At 51.4% G+C, this 9,692-nt stretch overlaps 1 protein-coding gene across 1 annotated transcript in view; it reads left to right on the top strand.

The window, feature by feature from the left end:
- Nucleotides 1-5,979: 5,979 nt before the first annotated feature.
- Nucleotides 5,980-9,692, top strand: part of GPRIN1 (G protein regulated inducer of neurite outgrowth 1) — a 13,400-nt gene continuing 9,687 nt past the window's right edge. The window contains exon 1 of the mRNA XM_077757357.1: nucleotides 5,980-6,002. The gene's annotated coding sequence lies outside the window, so the exon portion shown is untranslated. The remainder of the gene's footprint in view (nucleotides 6,003-9,692) is intronic.

Here is a 9,692-nt window from a genome sequence, read left to right on the forward strand (position 1 = left end):
CCACCTGCTGGACCGCAAAGCGCCTGCTGGGGGTGCAAGGCCATGGGAAGGAAGCCCGGAGGCGCCGCAAGGCACTGTCGACTGGCTCACACCCCTCTGCGCACTCAGAATAGGGACGCGGATGACAACGCTCGCGCAGACATGTGTGTGCCCTCTCTGGTCCTTGCACGCCAGCCCGAGTGTACGCACCTTGGCAGGCGCGCCCGAGCACACACGCGTGCAGACTCGAGCACACACGCGTGCAGACTCGCGCACGTACTTAGTCACACGCGCGCCGCAGAGGAGCCCTTGGAAACTAGCAGCGCGGGCACTGAAAGACCCCGCTTACGCGCCAGCAGGGCGTTTACAGGTGCAGACCCCAGCGCACACCTGACTAACACAGAAAAACCCACCCAAGGGTAAGGGGAATGGCAGTTGTCCCAGTAGAAGGCAGAGCTCGGGCAACCGATGCTCCAGCCCTCCCGAAAAGGCGTCTGAAGGTTTTCGGCTGAGTTGGGCGAGGGTACGCAGAAAGCTGGGAAGCGGGCCAGGAGCCCTGAGAAGATCAGGATTGGCACTAGAGGGCCCCCGACACCGTCTAGGTGTGGAGAAGAAGGGGGCGAAGACGCCGAGAGGAGGCGCAAAGGCCCCGCCTCCGGCATCTGGAAGGCGCTGTTCTGATTGGCACAGACGCGCCCGCCGAGGCTCCGCCCCCACCGGTGCGGCGCTCCGGCCTCCTTTGCCGCAGCGGCTCTCCAAACCTGACTGGAACAGAAGCCCCGCCCCCGCCCTTGCAGAAGCCCTGCTTTGCTTTGCCGCAGGGGCCCCCAAGCCGGTCTGCGCGAGACGTCACCCCCTTTTCTCCCGGATGCGACCTGCTTTCAGACTTTAGCCCTGCCTCGCCCTTCAGCCCCAGGGCTGGAAGGAGCTTGCTGTATTTAATTAACCCCCAGGTGTTAGCGCTTCGTCCTTCCCCGAGTCGTTGGGGCTTGGAGATGGTGCCAGGCCCGCGTAGGCCTTGAAAGCTGCGACAGACCGGTCCACGCGGGTCACCTTGGCCTGGCAGTGCGCGAGCCATGGTTTCCGGAAGTAGGAGGCAGCTGGCAGACGTGTGCGTAGGGCGAACAAACCGGTGGGCTCAGATTCTCCGATTCAACTTGTGGGTGCCAGGATCTCAGATCCCTTTTGACTGAATTAAGATACTGTTTACAAACTCACAGTTCGCAGGGATTGCAAACTCGTGGCCCTCACGTTAAACGTCGTCTGTGGCGACGTTTAATGTGCTGGCACAAGGTTTAAAGGTTTCTCATTTTATTCCAGTTAGTAACCGTCCCTTCTCTCCCTGTTGTATTCGTCTCATCCACTTAACTCATTTTAATGAACTACCTGGCTGGTAAAGAATGTGTTTGCCGCCTCTTTTCCAGCTACCAGCACCTGATCCCCATTTTTAGATGCTAAAATCAGGTACACCATCTGGCTTGTGGGGAGGTTTATTCCTCCTTCCTGGGTGCCAAGCCATGCACCTGGTTTTCTGAGCCTGGTTTTCTGCTCAGAGACCAATGTTGTCATCTGCCAGGGTCACTTTAAATGCAATCCAGGCACAAGCCCAGATGCATCAGTGGAAGATACCAGCCCTGTGTCAGAGGGCATTCCTGACTGTGGGTTCCTCCCTTATGAAGGGATGAAGCCATTTCTCAAGTGCCCAGCGTGTCCCCAGCGTCCAACATTTGTCTCCATTATCTTACTTGAGACCATCCTCAAGGATTCCTTGTTATTTTAAAGCCCAATTTACAGATGGAGGCGAGAGGGGCAAAGTTACCTGTTCTAGGTCACATTGCTGGTAAGTGGCAAAGTCCACATTCAGCCCCAACCCTGAGTCGGAAGCTCACCTCCTTCGGAATTCTCCAAAACGACTTTCTCTGGGGGAGACAAAAAACATCGACAATGGAGAAACATGGAGGCAGTCTCAGGGTGGAAATAACAGAAACTCGTGCAATTTCACGGAGACTGAAGTGAGATGAAAGGAGTTGAGCTGTGTGGGCATACTTACCTATGTTTTGCGGGTGTATCTGTGTCTACACGTGTACATGGATGTTGCTTGAGTGTGTTGTGTGTGATTACTTAGTCGTTCAACAGTGCCTGCTCTGTTCTTAGAAGTGAGGAGCTGCAGGTCGATCTCTTGAGACAGCTCACGTTCTCTGGATCAACAAATACTTGGAATAAGATAATTTTGAGTTTTATGACACACATAAAACAGAGTGACGTGATAGAGTCTGACAGTTAAGGGGTGGTGACCAGTGTTAAATTGGGGTGGTCAGGTCAGGCATCCAAGGTGAGGATGGAGCTGAAACCTTAATGAAAAGGAGGTTGGCATGGGAAGAGCTGGGGAGGGAGGGCTCACCTCTCTGTTGGCCAGCCCCACCTCACCTGACCCACACCTTCCCTTCCTTTGCCCATGCTCTTTCTTCCACCTGGACAGTTCCACCTCTGCCTGTGGAAATCCTTCCCTCCTCTGATCCTTCCCTAGCCCTCCAGCCAGAAGTGATTTCTCCTCGTCACCCCTATCCTGCTCAGCTGTGCACACAGAGAACCCCACCCCCCACCCCCATACCGCACCCATGTTAGCACTCGGAGGGCCTTTGCTGGCTGGCTAATCTGAAAATTGCCCTCTTCCCCTGATGAAGGGCTGGGGGCTGTCCTGGTGTTCCCACCATTCTCCTGCCTCCCTCCGGGTCTCCCCACCCCCATCCCTAGTAATGTGGCTCCACAGCTTTCCCTGGAACTTTATTTTTGTTTTCTCCCTTCCCTATTTATAGCTCTCTCCCCTCCGAACCATCCCTGCATCCATCCTGTTGCCTAGAAACTGGCTCTGGGCTGAGGGTGGGGGAAGGCCAGGCCCGAGCCCAGGCAGGGGGGAAGGAAGAGCTGTCACCCACTCCCCCTCTCAGCACCACCCCCAGGCTCCCAGAAAGCCACTCCACCCTCTGCCCAGCACCCACGGCTGTTTTTTAAAAGATAAATCAAAATGTAAAAAACAAAAACAAAAACAAAAACAAAAAACCCAGTGGGTGTGAAGTCCTTCACAGCCTCTATAAGGGCATGATGCATGTGATTTCACTTGTGCCTCTCAATACCCTACCCTGCCGGTGGCCTGCACCCATTTCTTCAGATGAGGAAACTGAGGCTTCAGTAAGCCAAGGTCCCACAGCTGAAGTGTTCTCAGTAGAAACTCCACAGCTCTGGATTTGTTAGACTTGGGATATTGGCCTGAAACACTGAAAAGAAAATGTTTAAGTATTTTTTAAAAAATTTTAAGTATTAATAAAAACATAATCCATGAATTGTGGAGGCTAGAGAAAAAAGTCATGATCCCTCTACACACTAAGCAACCGATCATGCCTCTGCCATGACTTCCACAACGCCCCCTCCATGTCACCCCACCGTGCCCCTTTTGATGCCCCAACCATGTTTCCACCATGCCCCACCGTGCCCAGCTGTAACTCACCTCTGGCCCTAACACTGGTCTCCCACAGATTGGATCAGGAAGCCTGAGTTTAGCTCCTGGCTCTGTCATTTCGCCAAGCGGGTGACCTTGGATATTTTATGGAACCTCTCTGAGCTTCAGTTTGCTCAGCTCAAAAGTAAGGACCCTGACTCCCACCATAGCACTAATAAGAGAATTAAATGAGATACTGATGAAAAAGTGCCTTGCAAACCATGGATTGCTGTAACATGTGAGTGATCAATTTGAATAGTAAATGTTAGGGTACCAAGGTGGCTCTATCGGTTAAGCATCTGATTTCAGCTCAGGTCATGATCTCACGGTTTGTGGGTTTCAGCCCCTCATTGGGTTCTGTGCTGACAGCTCAGAGCCTAGAACTTGCTTCAGAGTGTCTCCTTCTCTCTCTGACTCTCCCACTTGCATTTTCTCTCTCTCTCTCTCTCTCTCAAAAATAAACAAACATTAAGAACAATTTTTTAAAAGTTTAGAATAGTAAATACTGTTATTGTTGTTATTATCAGGGCCAAGAGGTGGGGCAGGGGAACCAAAGCAGGCCCTGGGATCAGAGAGGGAGCCCGTGGCCTGCACTGGGGAAGAAGGGCCTCTTTTCCTGCCAGACAAGGGTGGGGACCGCCTGAGAGCACCTGCAAACCCCTGAGCAGCGGAGGATGGGGCCCCAGGTGCCTGATTCCTCTTTCTTTCTCAAATGCCCCTGTTCCCTGTTCCTATACCCTGTGTCCCCTTCTTCCTGTCCCCCATCCCAGGGCCCACCCCTGCCTTCAAAACAAGGGCAGAATGGGGGAGAGACCTGCCAAGGAGCAGCTGGGCCATGATTCAGCCTGAGTCACCCTTCCAACTCCCAGGGCCGCCCCCAGCTGGGCCAGGGCCTGCAGCTGCCAGGGGGAGGGGGATGTGCAGAGGGAGGGAGGGGGCCTATGTGGGCAGCAGACTATGCTCAGAAGTGCCTAGTCCAGGAGCTCTCATGAATATAGGGCAGTGCTGTGAAAGCCTGGGTGTGATGCATCTGAGGTTGGGGTGGGGAGGGTGACCCCATGGACATCTGTTTGGGCTGACTAAAGAGGTAGGGTTTTGGTGTGTGTGTGTGTGTGTGTGTGTGTGTGTGTGTGCGCGCGCGCGCGCACCTGCCTGTACATTCATGGGGTGTCACACATACATCTGGCTAAATGAAGAAGGACTAACTAATAGTGTGGGCAGAAGATTGGCTCCCAGCTTTGTCGCTTTTTAGCTATGTGACCCTGACAAGTTACTTAACCTCTCTGAACTTCTGTTTCCTCACTTACGAAATGGGAATAATAATATCAATCTCAGATGGTTTTCCTTAAGTATTTTTTAAAATGTTTACTTATTCAGGTGCCTGGGTAGCTCAGTCAGTTAGGCATCCAACATCTGATTTTGGCTCAGGTCATGGTTTCATGGTTCGTGAGTTGGAGCCATATCAGGCTCTCTGCTGTCAGTGCAGAGCCTGCTTCAGATCCTCTCTGCCCCTCTCCTACTCATGTTCTCTCTCTCCCTCTCTCCAAAAATAAACATTAAACAAATAAAATGTTTATTTATTTATTTTGAGAGAGACAAAGGGAGAGCATGGGCATAAGTGGTGGGGGCAGAGGGAGGGAGGGAGAGAGAATGAGAATCCCAAGCAGGCTCTGCACTGTCAGCACGGAGCCCAACGTGGGGCTCGATCTCACAAACTGTGAAATCATGACCAAAGCCAAAAATCAAAAGTCAGATGCCTAACCAACTAAGCTACCCAGCACCCTCCCTTAAGTATTAAATATAATAAGATATGACTTCCACCACCACCATCACCTACGGTATATTGGATTATACATTGCTTGCATGAGGGTGGACATATACCTGAAGTGTGTGTATGCAGGTGTGTCTGTACAAGCCTAGGTGGGTAGGGGGTCTGGATGAGTGTTTCTTAAAGAACTGGGTGAATGTGTATTGTGTGTGTGTGTGTGTCTGAAGCAAAGATAAGAACTCTTCAGAAAGTGGGTTTATGTGGCACTGTCTGCCATATGATCCTCCCCTTCTCCTCCCCCCCCTCCCCCCCCGTATCACACCTTCCCCAGAAGCCATGACTTGCTGAAATTCAGCCTAGACCAGGACCGGTGCTCAGGCAAAGGAACTGAGAAACTACAGATGCTGTTGTATTGGGAATCTCAGACTTTCTCAAAAGCCTTTAGCCTCAAGCAAAGCTGGAATGAGTGTGAAAGGAAGGCTGTGTTTGATGGAGTGGCTATGAACATGATATGACCATGATAAGCATGAGGGATACGTATGTGTGCGCACATGGAACTGGGGGTTGGCTGCCGTCTCTGCTCTGGTACAGTCTGCTTGTCTCCATGGTGCCTGTTGCCACACACGCTTGCTTTTCAGAAAGTCACTGGGATTGTTTATTCCACCCCCAGCCTGGGCGCCAGCCAAGGAGCTGCAGGCACTTGTTTATCTTCTGGTGCGTACGAGTGTGTGCGGCTTCCCAGCAGCAAACCAACCTGAGGTACGTGAGCGCACACACTCACACGGGTGTGGTGACCATGTTAGTTTTCACGGGATGAGCCCAAACCCCAGGATGAGCCATAACCCAGGCCCAGGCAGAGTCACTTCACATAGGGACAAAGATGACCTCTCAGCAGCTCCAGGTAGACAACGCACCAATTTAGCACCCCCCCCAAAGTTTCAGGAAAGTGTGAGAGCCAGCTGCTCTGGCTGTGGTCCTGTGCTCTGGCCGGGACCCGGAACTAATCACTGCACAGTTGTTGGCCAGGCCTAGGTCACTGCCCACTCCTGAAGCTGGCAATAAGGCCCGTCCTACCCCACCAAATGGACTAGAGTGGGAAGGTGGTTCCCCAAGGAAAATGGAGGTGCTGTTGTCAGAAAAGGGGATACAGAGCTGGGCTTGCCACAGCCCTCTACCATGAGTGTTATATTATGCTAGTGCTTGGTGGTATTCTTTCTCCCTATATCCTCTTCAGAGCTCTGAGAGCCGAGGTACATATGATGAAGCTGAGGCTCAGACAGACTTCAGTCAAGGCCACATAGTCAGTAGCTGTCAGAGTCAGGATTTGAACCCACACTGCCTGCTTCTATGTGCTTTTTGAGCTCTCACTCTGTCTTCGCGAGTGTTTTATTTTGTTGTCTGGAAATTTTCACTTTTAACCATGTTTATATCAATAAGTTTGCACGGAACAAAAGTGGTTGGAGAGTGTGACAAAGGGCACAAATGGAAAGAGGCCCTGACTGTGCCCATGTAGCAGACACAGCTGGAGCTCTGACCACATCCCTTTAGATGCCCTTGCAATTTCTGTACCTGCTGGCCAGACTCCCAACAGGTGGTACCTGAATCTTTGTCAGAAACCTGCCCCTGGGTTTTGGAACCCACTTTATCCACATGCATTGTGAGCCAGAAGTGCCTGGGAATTAACACACAGCTCCACGGGTTGGCCCTTCATCAATGTCTGCCAGGTGCTGGGATATAAATACACCACCTCCTCTACCCTCAGCCATGGGGGATCTGAGGTGTACATTTACCCCATTTTCTAAAACTTCCTGCAGGATTAAGCTTCATCCAGCCACTGGGGTAGCTGGCTTAATAACCACCTCTTATTGGATGCCTTCCCCTCCTGGATCACCTTTCCACTGCCCTGCTGGTGTCTATACACCTCCCAAATAAACCACATTCCCTCATTCTTCATCTCAGAGACTGTGAGCTGCCCCAGGACTCTGGATCCCATCCTCTTCTTCCATCCTGAGCATCTGGGCCCAGTCATTATGCTCTCTCTTCTTGGCATCTTCCCTTTCCCTCACTACTAGCCTCTCTCATCAGAATTTAAATGCCTCCAGATCTCCTCAACTTAACATAGTATCCCACTCTATCTAAAGACTATGAGATTGCTTGTCTCCCTTCAAGCCCAAATTTGCTGAGAGAGTCATCTGCTTGCTCTCTCTACTTCTTCATTCCAATTTATACATCAATTCTCCCACCCAAGTCTGCCTTCCACCCCCACCACTTCACTCACTGTGCTTTCATTAATTTCCATTGCCCTCTATGCAAGTCCAGAGATCATCTCTTAGGCTATGTCTTGTCTTCCTGATGCAGTTGACCCTACCTTCCTTCTGGAACATTCTCTTCCCTTAGCTTCTGAGACATCATTCTCCTGAGTTTCTTCTGGCTTGTCAGACTACTGTTTCTCTTTCTTCTTTGCAGTCTTTTCCTAGCTGGTACCTTAATGTTGGTGTTCCTCAGGGTGGATGTGGGGCCCTTGTCTCACCTTATTTGGTCTATACCCCCTCCCTTCGTGTACTGACACCGGTCTTGTGACTTCCATCACCAGAAACCTAGTCTGTCTCCAGCGTGGGCTACTCCAGAGCTCAGGTTTGGACTCCTACATCTCAGCATGGCCACCCCACAAGATCCTTCTTTCCCAGGGCTCATCAGGTATCTGTCCTCCATCCACTCAGCTCCGTGAGGCAGAACTTCAAAGAAGCAGCAGAATCCTCTCTCCCCTCACAGCCATAATCATCCATGACCAAGATTTGTTGATCTTACCCCTAAATAGGTATCAAACCTGGCCCCTCCTCCATTCCAACAAACAGTGTCGTGGTTCAGGCATCATCATCTCTCACCTGGACAACTTCATGAATTCCTCACTCATGATCTGGTTCCATTCCTATACATCCTCACCCTGCCCCTGGGGGAGCTTTTTAGGTCACAGATTCGTTCTTGCCACTTTTCGTGTCTTAGAACCTCCCCAAAACTCGATGTCTTCATCCGTATCATGGGGCCAGTAATGGTTACGTGGGAGGGTTGTAGGGGGAATAAAAATAAAACGATGAATGTAGAATAGGGTTTGTAAACTGTGAAGCGAAGTGCTCTTGTGGGCATGAAATGTTAGGAAGCAGTCTTTGTGTGGTTGTTGTCCGTGGTGCTGAAAATTGGTCCGTACCCTGACCTGAGGTTTTCTGCTTCTCCCGGATGCTGGCTGAAAACGCCGGTACAACAGACTTTCTTCATTTAGTACCCGGGTTTTTAAAATAATTGTTAAAACGATCACGGTTATTTACGGTTCACTAGGTAAGTGGAAGGAATAGAAGCTAGGGGTTTAGCATGAGGTTTCAGGAGTTAACTCCACCATTAACTAGGTGTGTGAACACAGACAAGTAACCCATCAGTATCTCCGTTTTCTTACCTGAAAAATGGGAATATAATATATAAATATTAACTTGCTCCTAAGTGATTGGAAATTTAAATCACATGACACCTGTAACAAAAACTTAGATCGGTGTCTGCTCCTAAATAAGCGTTACATTAATGTTAGTTGTCACCATTTTAAATAAGTGGTTTCAAGGTGCAGGTGAGAAGGTTTTAGCACCTCTCGGCAATTCCAGAATTATTTGTTCTTCTCTGGGAAGTCAAAGAGGAGAGGACTATCTTTCTGCGGAGAAACGTCAAAGGGGGTGAGCAACAAGGCCTCATGTCCTTGGCAATTCATATTCATCTGGAAGCCCCTGACAAGCTACTTTAGGTTCCTTCGTCTTTTCAAGACTACTGTGAGATGGTTAACGTTAGTCCCATTTTATAGATCGGGAAACTGAGGTTTCAAAAATGTGAAATAACTTGCTCAAGGGTACCCAGAGGGAAGAGAACCGAGCTTGCACAGACCAGAGAGTGGGCGGGCACCCTGGCTGGGGAAGCCCATAGCAAGGGAATCGAAGACGCCTCCCTCCCACCCCACCCGTGTCGCCTCAACTCGTGGGAGCGTGGGCGGCGGCGAGACAAAGGGGCAGGGGCGGGGCGCGGTGCCGGGAGAGACGGCCGGAAGTGCGGCCAAGGCGGAGGCGGGAAATTTCCGCGCAGGTGGAGCTTGGAGATCGCGCCGACCTGGGTCCCTTTCCAGGCGCTACGTATCCTTGGACAAGTGGCTTTTCCTCTCTGAGTCCCAATTTCCTCCTCGGTAATACTAAGTAGAGGGAGTTCGCGGGTCTGGATTGAGTGAAACCTGACAAGCAGCGCGCCCCGCCCTCAACACGCGAGCGGCAAATGGGCAACCGCCCCGCCCCTCAGTCTCCCTGTCTGTGAAAGGGGAACCCAGTTGGGGAACCCAGGAGCCCTGGAACCTCGGTGAGGAGCGAGGGGCGAAGGGCGCCCCTCCCTCTCTCCGGCCTCCGAGTCTTCGCCGGCACCGCCCCG

Source organism: Crocuta crocuta, unplaced genomic scaffold (genome assembly GCF_008692635.1).
Source record: "Crocuta crocuta isolate KB4526 unplaced genomic scaffold, BGI_CrCroc_1.0 scaffold131, whole genome shotgun sequence".
In the NCBI taxonomy this organism is placed as follows: Eukaryota; Metazoa; Chordata; class Mammalia; order Carnivora; family Hyaenidae; genus Crocuta; species Crocuta crocuta.